Raw genomic sequence first — 14481 nt, forward strand, 5'->3', positions numbered from 1 at the left:
TCAGATGTGTTCTTTTATTTTAAAACACCTGCCCCATGTGAGGGTTGAACTCATGACCTTCAGATTATGAGACTGACGCGCTGCCTACTGCGCCAACGAGGCTATGAAAACAATTCCAATGGTTGGGAAAGTTTCGGAAATACTAACAATTTAGTCAACAATCTTAATAAAAACAATGTATGTGGAGACCTATGTATTCACACAAAGGCTAAGATCAACCCTAGATGCTTTGTCATGACCCAGAACATATTTGTCCACTTTCTCATCTTCTTTTCTCACCAATCAAACTCAAAGCTCCCTTCCATTTTTTGCCAATCCTGAGAGTCTTCATATCCATTTCTTGTCAATCAAAAAGGCGCCTCCTCTTGGCAACGCCCATCTCCATTTCCTACCAATCCAAACGCATTTTCTGCTTAAGAGAGACTTTGCATTTATAATTTGGAACTAACGAAGGCAAGGAGGTCTTCTCTGATATTATCTCTGGAAACAATAATAATTCATGTGCTTTGTTTGCTACTGTCGATAGGTTAACAAACCCTCCAGTAGCATCTGAACTGTTATCTAACAAGGCCTGCAATGACTTTGCCTCCTTCTTCATAGACAAAATCCAGAAGATTAGACAAACAATCAGTGCCTCCATATCCAGTACAGGATATGTGTTGTCACAGTGTTCAAGCTAAACTAGTTCCAATATGAAAGAATTTCATACGATCAACCATAAAAACCTGTGAAGCATGCACGCTACCACTGAGCTACATCCCCTAAAGATTGTCAGATCCAGGGGGGCCCGTGTTATCACATTCACAGAATGAGAAGTGTGTATAGCTATGGTAGCTCCCTTCGATAGCTCAGTTGGTAGAGCGGAGGACTGTAGAGGTCTAGAACTGAAATCCTTAGGTCGCTGGTTCAAATCCGGCTCGAAGGAGCACCTTCTTTCCAGAGGCTACCTTCAGGGATCAATAAAGTGTTTTTGATTCTGATGTACAGATGGATGGTTGACCTAAAAGCACAATACTTCTTCCCGAGACGTAACAAGAAACAAAAAAGAAATAGGTGTGGGAGACAGAGTTAAGCCCTGACAGAATAGAGAACTACAGACAAACCATGTGAAATAGTGCCAAGTGTGACCAGAAGAACTGTAAAAAAAACTAGAACTATAAAGTACAAACCTTTCTTTAAGAAATCTTTATTGTGCTCACAAGGGCCCTTATTTATGAAATGTGCATACGACCTAAAACAGGCGTAGGACGGGGGTACGCCGATTCCTACGCAGAGTACGGCATTTATCAATTTGAACATGAGCGTGGGCTGCGAAAAAAATCTCACGTCTGGTCCCACCTTCGTGAGCCGTCTCTCTGCCTGCATATTTGAGTGGGATGCAGGAGACCTCTCTCTGTTACGAGCAACTGGGAGGGGCAAACGGAAGGGACCTCATGGTGGTGCCACTGCTGGACCAGGTGCGCATGGAGCACATCAAGAAGGGCACTATCAAGAAGGGGGGTGTTGTCCTGACCAAGTATGGCTGTGCCAGAGGGTCCACGTCTCTGGAATCATTTCATTGCTACCTGACCAGGTTCATTCTGTCTAAGTAGTATGTGTTTCATGATTGTACTTTTGTTTTTGAATGGTAAATGAACAACTGTGCTGGAATTTGTAATCAAAAACATGACCTTTCCCATTTTGACAAACTGTTTTGATCACTTGAGGTATTTCAATGAAGTCTTTGGTATAGGACAGTTACCTTCCAATCTAAAACTGTATATCCTATTATCTCTGGAACAATAGTTGGCAGTTGGAGGAGTAATGGCTCTTTACAGTGAATATGCAAAAGAAGATGTTCATAAATTCAGCCCAGGTAAATGCTCAGCCCATATTCACACAGACCTAAACCTACTCACTTAATGCTGGTTACAATATTCTAAACTCAACAATGCCAGAGAAAAATGACAAAGAGTGTCAACATTTTCCAATAAAGTATTGGCTTTTTCCTTGCGAAAGTTTTATTCCAATGACATTGACAAATATACCGTTAGTTACGGTCCCTGTGTGTCTCACGATGTGGAGTACTGATATATGCAGGTAGTGTGGCCGAGCGGTCTAAGGCGCTGGATTTAGACTCCAGTCTCTCTGGAGGCGTGGGTTCCAATCCCACCACTGCCATCTGCTGATGTTACATAGGTGGAAGACAAACCATACGTTGACTTGAATTTGTATCAGTTACATTATACTCTTATGACATAGCTTGGTGAAGTGACTAAAGTCATTAGTGGCAACGTATTAGACTCCTTGCTGAATCTGTTGTTTTTATCTTTACTGGCAATTCCCTGTTTTTAAATGAACACCCAATCTTAAGTGTTCAATGTGAAATACTCATTCATCAACAAAATTGTCGATAACTATGACGGGGCGCATACGCTACCAATACCATCCAAAGACTGAGACTGCAGGTATATGTTATATGCCCGTATATGTTTAACGTGTTCATATGTTCTGTTAATTTTCACAATATTTAAAATCCTCAGTTAACCTTGTCATTCTCCATTTCCCCACAGTAATCCCTCAGCTTTCTTGTGCGCACATTTTAACATCTAAAACTACGGTGCCATTCCTCGCCTAAAACAATATGAGTCATTCCAGTAAGTGAAAAGAAAACTCACATCTACAAAGATAAAGTTGACACATGTGACTCCCTAATGGTCTAGTGGCTAGGATTCGGCGCGCTCACCGCCGTGGCCCGGGTTCAATTCCCGGTCAGAGAATGGTCAGGACTTGACAGATACAGATGTAACATTTGAAAGAGAAACTTTTTGGTTAACTTAGATATGTCAAATTCTTCCTCATTAGTTTAACGCTAGAACCCCAACACTTTTAAAGAGTATCATTTCCTTTAAATCAAACCCCCGACAACTGATGTATCCTTTTGTCGTCTTTGATGGGTCATAAATACTTCATCTGCAATTATATCATAATTCATCTAACAATTATTTTCCTTTTTCAAACAGTAACTAAACCCCTGACCAACATTTTTTACCTGAAAACCAATGTATGTGAGTGTCAAGTAAAGTTATTGTTGGATTCAGGTCCAAATGTGGACATTTTATTGCGTTGCAAAGGTGCATAACAGATTGCTTTCTACTTACCTGGAGCAATGCAAAGCAGGGGGGGGGGGGCAACTAGTCAAGGAACAGCAAGAGACTTGGTATTTAAGACTACAAACTGACTATGTGACAGATGTGTAATCTGTCATGTCCTGCCTTCTGAAGCTCTAGCCAGGCGCCATTCCTCTTCACCATCTACACCACAGACTTCAACTACCACACAGAGTCCTGCCATCTTCAGAAGTTTTCTGATGACTCTGCTGTGGTTGGATGTATCAGCGAGGGGGACGAGGCTGAGTACAGAGCTGTGGGGGGGGACTTTGTCACATGGAGTGAGCAGAACCATCTACAGCTCAACGTGGCAAAGACCAAGGTGCTGGTGGTGGATCTAAGGAGAGCCAAGGCAGCAGTGAGCCCTGTTTCCATCCAGGGGGTCAGTGTGGACATTGTGGAGGACTACAAATACCTGGGAGTGCACTTGGACAATAAACTGGACTGGGCCAAGAACACTCAAGCCCTCTACAGGAAGGGCCAAAGCCGTCTCTACTTTCTGAGGAGGCTGAGGTCCTTCAACATCTGCAGGACAATGCTGAGGATGTTTTATGAGTCTGTGGTGGCCAGTGCTATCCTCTTTGCTGTTGCATGCTGGGGCAGCAGGCTGAGGATAGCGGACGCCAACAGACTCAACAAACTGATTCGCAAGGCCAGTGACGTTGTGGGGGTGGATCTGGACTCTCTGTCGGTGGTGTCAGAGAGGAGGACGCTGTCCAAACTACATGCCATCTTGGACAATGTCTCGCACCCACTCCATGGCTTGCTGCTCAATCACAGGAGCACTTTCAGTGACAAACTCATTCTCCCAAAATGCACCACAGAGCGCCACAGGAAGTCATTCCTGCCTGTGGCCATCAAACTTTATAACTCCTCGCTCTAAGACACTCAGAGAGGTTGAAACTGGACAATATTATCTGTATTATCTGTTTTGTGCAATAACACTGGCCTGACATGTGTGCAATACTCAACTGCTACAATTATTATTATTATTATTATTATTATTATTTTACTTTTTACCATTGCAATTCCTAAATTATGTTAATTATGCAAATAATGTATAGTAACATTCGTTTAACTATGAAAATACCGTACATGTCCACACTCCTTATATTTCTTTGTTTGTATTTCTACTCTGATATTTATAATATTTGTGCAACTGCAACACAGAGTTTCCCTTCGGGGATCAATAAAGTATTTCTGATTCTGATTCTGAAGGCAATTAAAACTTAACATATGGTCTTCATTATCTTTGTAATGGCCTTTAAGCTTCCCCTGGCAAAATTGTATTGTATTATGTTCATTATGTTTGTATTATATACTTTTATATGTCATTAGTGTTCTGTTTCCTATTTTTGCAATAAAGATGACATGAAGAAAAAGAAAAAACTCACTGCTGAACAGCTTTGTTTTCATAAATCACATGTGTGAGCCTGCTGGCTCTGGGAGGCGGGGCTTAGGCTCCCATTGGATGTTCCTATCACGGCATGAACTCTTGGAAAGGGAACGTGATTGGCTACAACTGGCCTGATTGGCGTGTTGATAGCCAATGAGAGCTGTTTCTAAGATGGCCGCTCAGAGAGATGACGCAGCGTATTGGCGCTCCACAGTGGGAGCGCTTGCTGGACGTCGGGGGCTGCCCCGGGGTGAAAACTAAACCGGAAAAGGCGGGGATAGTTTGATTGTGTAGGCAGCAACATGAGGAATACAACATACCAGCAACACGGTGCAGGGCGAGGAGACGGAACGAGGTCGGCACGTGAAGTTAGCAGCTAGTTAGCACGGACTCTACAGGACAATACTCCCAACCTGGATGAATTCTTTACATCTGGGGACACTTCCGGACTACAGGAATATTAATAAGCCAGGAAAGGTCGGGGGGTGAAGGTTTAGGAGCGCCTACAGGTAGGGAAGCGGCATCATTAGGCTCGTTCGAGATGAGCCAGGTCTGCGCAGAATCGATCACCGGCGATCGGCGCCCGTTGCATGCCGGTTAGATTTGTGTCCGACTTGATCCCGACTTGCTCTGACGTCATGCACACGTGGGCAACGGAAATCTCACGAGAGCAAGGCAGCCGCAGTTCTGAGACGCAGGCGGCGCAGTTGCTTTTCACCGACTGCAAGAGCCAGGCGGACCCAGAGCATGCTGGGAAACGCCGGCTTTTCAGCTGATTTAACACCTGATTGGTTTACAACATGATGACGTTTTATATAAACTTTTTACTGTTTTTGAATCGGATGGATTTTAATTGCTATTTGTCTGATTTAAAGACTTATTCTGTACATAACACATGTTGTGAGGCTGATAGTTAAGTTTAGAAGTCAAAGAGACTAAATCCGTTCAGATCACGGATCATCTCCAGTCTGTTGTTCATTAAAATCAGCAACAGATCGCATGTAGAGCACTTTGCCAGCTACTCTGTCATAATTAAAACAACTGGAGACTGTGTACCAGCTGATGTGTGGGTCTGATTATATTTTATTAAATCGGAATCGCACCACAGTGTTTTCATCACTTCCTGTCCAGCCTGAAGGCGGCTGGAATCGGCTGGAAACTGTCCGACTTTACCGCAGCTTTTTGTCACCGCCCCCCGCTGCTGCCGCCTGCTCTCGTCCACTTTACAGGCGAGGCGCAGTTCATCTCGAACGAGCCTATTTTCTCATTTTCTTCTTCAGTATTATGAGTACTAAGAGGATGAATAATGTTCCAGTAAAATGAATGGTTGAACTGCAGAGAATGGACCAATCAGACTGGAGAGGCTGTTCCGTTTCATAATGATAGACACTGGCCCAGCAGCACGAGGCTTTGAACGCACCTTTGTTCATTTGATGTTGATCTGGTGTTTTGTGCCTTCTGGGTTTTCCCCCTCCAGGGGCCTGTTGCACGAAACCAGATAGGGGAATGAGCCGGGATATTCAAGTTATCCTGGATGAATTAAGCTTTGACTTGGTTGCACCAAACCAGGTTAAATTAAACCCAGCCAAGTTACCATGGTGATTAATTCTTTGCGACTAGCCTGGTCCAGAGCGAGGCTAAGAGCGAGGCTAGCTTCACCTCCTCGTTACTTTCCGTATTATATGTAGGGCTGCACGATTATGCCCAAAATGATTAGGCCTATCATGATTATTTTGATCAATATTGTGATCATGATAATTTGTTGATTTTAACTAAAACTAATTTTATTGTCACATAAGGTATTTATAACTGCTTTCACATCCATATTATGCTACATTCTTCTTATGTTGAAGTTGTATGTTGTACATATATACAGCTCTAACACATGGAAATGAAAATTATCTGAAATAGCCTAGGATATATTTAAAAAAAATGACTCACTTGTTTTCAATAATAACTGATAAAGAGAGCTAGGGAGGGGGGGGGCGGGGTATGCAATGGATGCTACTCACAGAGACGGCTAACTCATTAGGAATGGATGGGGGGGGCGATGGACTTACTCCCTTAGAGACGGCTGACTCATTAGGAATGAATGGGAGGGGGGCGATGGACGTACTCAGAGAGTGACGACTGACTCCTTAGGAATGGGTCCAGCAGGTTTCGTCCGTCTCACACGCTGTCCCTCTACGAAGACAGGTTTGTCCCTCATGCTTAACAACATACAGCTGTGTTAATAATAATTAAAACTGTGGACAAATGTCAGAAGCTCGACATCGGTGCAGTCGCCGCTCTGTCTCTGTTGCTGTAACGTGTAACGTGTAACGTGTAATGTGTAATTTATAACCTTTTGTCTATTGTATAAATATCTTCATTCATGAAAACTAGCCTATGGCTAACTCGGGTACGCTTACATTTGCTTCGAATGTTGATCAGTGTACGTTGTCCCCTTTTCGATAAACAAATAAATGGAAATTAAAAATTAAAAATAAGAATAATATTTAGTGTTAATCGTAGATACCCCCCCCCCCCCTCAATCATTGTTTACTCAGGCTAGTATTCTTAGTGTTTATCAAATGAATCAACTTCAAACTGCTTCATTTGTTTATAGCTCTATAAAGAAGTTATTTCCAGCACCTTTGTAATATTTTTACTTTTAATAATGAGTTTCATCAGTATCCGACTCGTTGTAGTCTCATTAGGCCCCCCCAGTCTGGTACGACTCAAACCCAGTTCAGTGTATGGTATAGATAACATTATATGATGATTATGTTAAATATATATATTATAGTATTATTATCCAGAGGGTCAGAGGTCTGGACCAGCCTCTTCACTCACTGAGCTTCTAAAGAGTTTCAACAGAGAGTCAAAGTGTTGCTCCTAACTTGCTCTTAATGTAATTTTATACAAAGAAATCTGTTGTTTTTTAATATAATATATAAATTGTTTTTAAATTGTTAAATGTAATTTGTTTCCATGGAGATTGACACTCTGTGGAGGTCTCCAAGGTCCTGCAGGTTGGACTCTGTGGAAGTCTGCCAGGGTCCTGCAGGTTGGACTCTGTGGAGGTCTGCAGGGTCCTGCAGGTTGGACTCTGTGGAGGTCTGCCGGGTCCTGCAGGTTGGACTCTGTGGAGGTCTGCAGGGTCCTGCAGGTTGGACTCTGTGGAGGTCTGCCGGGTCCTGCAGGTTGGACTCTGTGGAGGTCTACAGGGTCCTGCAGGTTGGACTCTGTGGAGGTCTGCAGGGTCCTGCAGGTTGGACTCTGTGGAGGTCTGACAGGGTCTGGGCCACTCTAGGTTTTAGTTTTCTGTCATGATTTTCTAGACTGTTGTTCCTCCTTCATTTAAAAATGAACCTTAAAGCTCTTATTGTGAAAGTACTTCCTGCCAGGTGGGGCTCTGACTCATCAGGAAATAACTCACCTGAGTTGTTGATCGGGACATTTTGGACTGGTTGAAGAAACAGTCGAGTGAGGCTGAGACGCAGTTCTTCCTCTCGGAGTGAAGGTCCAGATGAAGGGTTAGGAGGTAAGATCCACTCTCATTATAATGGGGGGGGGGGGTTAGGAGGTAAGATCCACTCTCATTTTAATGGGGGGGGGTTAGGAGGTAAGATCCACTCTCATATAATGGGGGGGGGGTTAGGAGGAAAGATCTTCTCTCATTTAATGGGGGGGTTGTTCCCTGGGGGGGGGGGGGCGCCCACTGCAAAGGCTCTATGGCCTTATTTTTTAGCTTTGATCTCGGGACGTCCGAGAGCAGCTGATTGGTCGCCTCAGCGTTCTGACTGGAGAATGATGTCATCAGAGATCAGCTGATAAGGAGGCGCCAGACCATTTAAGGCCTTAAAAACAGCAATAAAATCTTAAATCTCTCCTGTAAGGGACAGGTAGCCAGAGGAGGGAGGACCAGACCAGCGTTAGGGGTCACGTGTTTAGTTTTAGTTAAAAGGCGAGCAGCTGGTTTTGGACTAACTGGAGCCGGTTTAAAGGTTTCTGGTCTAGACCCAAATATAAAAAATTACAGGTAAACACTTTATAATAACCATCATTTATAGATGGTAATTGATAGTTAATTAATCTTTAGTTATCATCATTAACTGTTAGGAAACAGTCAGTTTACTGTTAACAAACCATTAAATTATAATAAATATGTTTACTTATTAAATTAACAGTTTATTAATTAGCATTTAACTGTAAGAAACAGTTAGTTTACTGTTAACAAACAATTAAATTATAATTAATAATGATTACTAATTATTAGAAGTGCTTTATTAATGGTTACTAGTTGGTTTGTAACCGTCTATAAACAGTGCCTGGATGGTTATTATAAAGTTGCAACAGAGGACTATAATACGTTGTTAAATAGTTAATAAATACTTTATAAACCATCTATAAACATTATTTAGATAGATAATTAATACTTTATTAATGGTTACTAGTTGGTTTGTAAACCGTCTATAAACAGTGTCTGGATGGTTATTATAAAGTTGCAACAGAGGACTATAAAACTTTGGAAAATAGTTAATAAATACTTTATAAACAATCTATAAACATTTAGATAATAATACTTTGTTAAGGGTTGGTCTGGATGGTTATTATAAAGTTGCGACTGATGTTTTTCATAGTTATTAGTAAGTGCTTGGTAAAGCAAGGAGGAAATGTTTTGCCCTTCATTAAATTATATACAAAAAAACAAATATATATATGAAAAATGCACCTGCAAGTCAGAGTGGGATATAAAAAAAATACAACATTACTAATAAAACCTTTATTACAAACATTTTAATCAAAGTTACTTACTGAAACTTTAAATGTTTTTAAAACAACATCAAATAAGGACTATTTGTATGTTTTCCATTCTTGTATTGTGAAAAAAAGTGGTATTGTTGGTCCACTAATTTTACAAGGTGGTCAAAAATTGACCATACACGAAAAATAAATGAACGTTGTGATGGGAAAATTACATAGACAATGACTTCTACATAGGCAATGACTGCTTATCTGTGCTTATTCAGTTCTTTTACATTCATAAAAGCAACTCTGTGTTTTAGGTTTAACCCCCACATTGTTTCTAAACATGTGCCTCCCTATTTCACCCTTGCCTCATAAACGACGTATCTGCTTCCTACAACACCTCCTGTGTTAGGGCCCTCAGTCCCCAGGGACAGCAACCAGTGTGACTCTGTTTATCACCAGGATAAATAAATGGCACACAGATGTAGGCTTGAGATGGGCAAAAGTTCAGGCTGCCCAGACTCTAGGTCAGGAGCGGAACTAATCTATGCAAAAGATAAATCTCTTAACTTCTAAAGTAGAATGACAACGACTGACATCTGTTAGTGCGTCAACAGATGTACAGGGTCAACAACTGGCACCGGGAAGTCTGAAGAAATGAGATGAAGTGTTTTGTTTAGGTTCAAAGTGTTTTTCCAGACATGATAGGGGTTTTGTGTTTCTGTTGGGGCAGGAGAGAATATAAGGAGCTGTCCAGTGTTACACGGACACCAGAATGTGTGGTGTCACTCTGTTACTCTGTTTCATTGTGAACTGCCATTCTCGTCATTTTGTTTGATTGTTCTCTCGAGAAAATAATTAAACTCTTTCACCGAATATCTAAACTTTTAATCCAGTCTCTAGCCTGTGTTTTATTTTTGTTTCAACAAGGTCTCTTCTTCACAACAAATTCCTCCCTCGCTGAACAGAAACTTCCATAACAACGTGCAAAAACCTTTACATTACACAGTCCTTTTTGAACATTACAATTTCAAAATCCCTCCAGTCAGCTTCCCAAACAATTACTTCTGCTCCCTCTTATCGTAGGGTATGAGCTTACCCACCGCTTTATTTTTAGCTATGTTGGCCCTTACTTGTGGATCGTTGTTAATGATGTCTTCACATCTGCTGAGGAAGTCAGCTATCTTATGTAGTTTGTTGTATCCTGCCATTAGTTCCTCAAACTTTTGAGGGGAAGATATGGCAAGCTCTGCAATCGCCGCTTTAGACCTCACTGTCAGCTCTGTCACTCCAGCATGTGCACACGCTTCTCCCAATTTCATGCCATGGTTGTATGCCCTCAGCACCCTCTTGTATCTTTTGATGATCTCTATTGGGCTTCTGACTGCAAAAGTAGACAACAGTTCATAAAGATCAACTTGTCAATCATTTGACTACTTAAAATAAGTATACAGCATAAATTGGGGTATGTATCTCTATGACAAAACGAGAAAACAGTTAACCCTGTAAAGATTTGATAGGATTATACTATAAAACCTAAATATTGGCACAAACTCTTAAACATAAATAATGAAGCCAACTAATAACTTGCCATATGAAATTCTCCTTCAACAGATGTGACTGGTGTCTTTAACCCTCTCAAGTATTTGTAGTTCACTTTTAAAGCAAAATAATATATTATCTCCTGGTTAGGCTTCTTTGGGAGGAATTTAGGTAAAAGTGATGTGCTCCAAGGGGAAGCTTACTCAAAATATTGAAAAAAATAAAAGCTCCTTTTACCTAGAGTTCTATATCCAGGTAATTTTGGTGTATTATCACATTGCCAGACCTATCTCCACAGTGCAGTTTCAGCACTCTAGTAAGGTCTGGGTAAACAGTTTTATGCCTGATGTAGCAGTGGTGGGGGAGGGACATCTGGCACATGACAACGTGCCAGATGTCAGGCTTTTACCCAGCCAGTACATCTAGCCAGCATAGGTTTGTGTGATTTGCAAAGATGAGATATCCAAGAGATAGGCTTTAATTCAATGTAGCTCAATGCACCAAGAGAATAACATTTCCACACCTTTTTCAGAACGCTTGACATAATAACTAACAATAATCCATAGACCTCGTTGTGAACAGTTTAATGGAAAATGTTATTGCATTGTACTGTGTGGAAAATAGTTCCCAATAAAACTGCTCACAACCAGATCTGATAGCATCCTGTGTAACCATGTCATGATTTCTGAAGGAAACATTGCTGTTGAGTTTTTCCAATATATTTTTTGATGCAACAACCAAATGCCATTCTCTACGATTAATATCTCCAAGAGTAAAAAACATGTAGTATGTTTTTTGCTTTGGTAAACTTCCTTTAAATGTATATCCTTGATGAGTAAAACCACTTGTCCTTAAAATGGTTTGCACCCACATCTAAAATTCAAACATAAGTAGAAATGTTTCAGATTTGTAGTTTAACCCCAATTTTTATAAAATGTAATTATACTTTGGCCCCTTAATTCACCTCTTTTGCCAAGTGGTGTCCTTCCTTTTGCCACCTTCTTCTTTGTCTTCTTTTTCTTTTTGTCCTTTTGGATGTATCTCTTTTTTGTTTTTTTTGTGATGCTTCTTTTTTTTTGCCGTTTTTCTTTTTCTCATCCTCTGAAGATAAGGAGGAAGAAGAAGGGGGGAGACAGATGAAGAGAGGAGGTGGTGATGAGCGGAGGCAGATGCAATGACGATGTAGTTTGGTTTAGACTCCGTCCTACAGCAGTGTTCTTGGCTAAACAGAGGAAATTAAAATATAGGGTTAATATTAACATCAAATAGCATACCCACAAAAACAAAATCAATCACAGCTTTACTGGGTTAACTACAAAATGCCCATTCTAGTAGTGAAAATTGTATTGGAAATTTAAATTTGGAGAAAAGTGAAAATGCTATTGTGAGATCAGATGTATTTTAATGTATTTTTTCCAAATGCTTCAAAAGTTTAATAATTCAAATATAATCTTCTTAGTGTGCAATTACTCACTACAGCAAAATATAATATGCAGCATAGGAAGAAAACACACTGCTAATTGTTGGTTGAAGGACGTCCATGTCCTTTTTCAACTGCGTGATTTGTCTTTCAGCAAGCCTTCTTTTATCTTGTGCCCTTTTGGAGCAGCACTGAGGCTGTTGGAGACATATCGATGGCTGGAAATAAGAGAAATAAACTTAAGTGCATCTAAAAATCAAAATTAAATACATGTCCTCTTTAAGTGAACTGCTGTTTAATAAACCTGGTGATTTTAAACCAGCTCTGTGTGAATACAAATGTTCCAACCCGATTTTCACAGAAAATTTCAGAAATTTTAAACTTCTCAGTAATTTATTTTAGACCATATTATTTATTTATAATGTTTGCCCTCAGAAAAACAGCATTGACCTATGTGATCATTCATCTACACGTTATGCAGACATAATGTATGCTTTCCTTACAGACACACAGTCCATTTAATTTTTATGATAACTATCACTGCATAACTCAGACAATCTAATATTTGGTATTGGTTACTTGGGATGCTATGGTAATATATGAAAACTAACAATACTTGACACATTTATTTCACACTTATTTAGTTTTGGATGTCTGGATTGGTACAATTATAAATTATAAGGCACTTGGAGCAGAACTGTGACAAAACAGGCACGGAGCACGGAGGAGTGTGTGTGTTAGGGCGCATGCGCTCTTGCCTTGCCCTGCGCACTCACTAAGTAACTTACAGATTAAAAGTTAGCACAACTATCTAACTCCAAATGCCATTAACTGTGCTTAACGTTATTGATCAATATATAACATTTAAGAATTGTGTATTTAAGAAAACAGAATATGGGAAATACCTGGAAGCTCAAATATTGTTCAAGCTATCCAGACCTGTATATTAGTAAAAATGAAATTCCATATTTTTCCATAACGTTACTGTTTAGAAATCTTAGTGAGCAGCGAGGGCTAGCCACAATTACAGTGGGCTACATGCCAACAGGTTAACGTATCAACTCACCTGTACTCACAGATTTGTGTTCACAGTCTGTGTCATCGCTGGTTTCAAATAATACTGCATTTATCCCTCTCAAAACCTTGACACTTCTTGTTTGCGGGTAATCCTCATCGCTGGTAACTTTGGCATTAATGTTTTTGCTAACGGCGGTGTTCTCCAGGTTTTTCTGTCCATGTGCACCTTCACCATGTTAGCATCATCCATGCTGCTGATGGTAACGTCAGGTGCAGCCGTTTCTCTCGTCGACCGCGTTTTGTCCCTAGTTTGTTATCCATTTTTAATGCTTTGCCAGATCTTGTAAAATGATTTTCTTTGCCGACATGGTTAGTTAGAAAATATCAGTACAGATATTCTGCAGCTAGCTATTTTGAAACCTCTGATTTTAGCAATATTGCTAACGCGCCCTGGTTACGCTTAGACCCCCCTACTCTGCCTCTGATTGGCTAGTAGTCATTACCTTCGGTTTGTTAGTTTGGGTGTCTTTCTCTAGCTGTCACTCAAGTTCATAGTCCGATATGCATGAGGAGTGAAAGTTTTGGTACGTCAGAGCCAATCAAGGAAGAGTAGGGCGGGTTACAGCCATACCGGTGGGGGCGGGCTGTGGCATTTAGGCGCACTTTTGGCTCTAACAGGTCTGGTCTGAATAACTTTTCCGTGTGTAGCCCATTTGGACAATGGAAAATGCCTGGTTTAGCAAGTGAACTAAGGGAGTTAATTGAAGGTAGCCGATTGAAAAGAAAACACCATAAGCACTAATAAAATGGCTAAAGAAAAGACAACTTCTGAAACAGAAGATGAAATGCAACATTTGCCACCACAAAATGAGATGAAGCCCTGCAGTCGTGGAGACCTCTATGAATGGTAGGTAGTAGGCTTAACTAATATGGGCATATTTGGCCTAAGGTCTGATATTACATAGAATGTTTTTTTGTTACTGTAGCTTATAGGCCTAGTTTTCTTCTTTTTTTTACTGTATATTAGCATTTTTTAACAGTATATTTAGTAGACTATATGTTTTACTGTTTACTTAGGTATCTATTAAATTTCTTTACTGATGCTTTTAAAGTGACTGGCCACTTTTCTACGTGATTTCCCCTATTTAATTTACTCCATTAAGGTTTCAGTAAATCCTTAGCCTACGTAATTTTAAGCCTGGAACCAAGTCAACCCACTACAA

General features: G+C 40.5%; 2 non-coding genes across 2 annotated transcripts; both read left to right on the forward strand.

Moving 5' to 3' along the window:
• The first annotated feature begins 837 nt into the window (after positions 1–837).
• trnay-gua (transfer RNA tyrosine (anticodon GUA)) lies at positions 838–925 on the forward strand. Its single transcript is given in 2 exon segments — positions 838–874; positions 890–925. It is a non-coding gene; the product is annotated as a tRNA-Tyr (tRNA).
• A 1153-nt stretch (positions 926–2078) lies between these two features.
• Positions 2079–2160, forward strand: trnal-uag (transfer RNA leucine (anticodon UAG)). The gene has a single exon. It is a non-coding gene; the product is annotated as a tRNA-Leu (tRNA).
• Positions 2161–14481: the final 12321 nt, after the last annotated feature.

The sequence above is a fragment of the Etheostoma spectabile genome, unplaced genomic scaffold (genome assembly GCF_008692095.1).
Source record: "Etheostoma spectabile isolate EspeVRDwgs_2016 unplaced genomic scaffold, UIUC_Espe_1.0 scaffold00007034, whole genome shotgun sequence".
NCBI classification, from domain to species: Eukaryota; Metazoa; Chordata; class Actinopteri; order Perciformes; family Percidae; genus Etheostoma; species Etheostoma spectabile.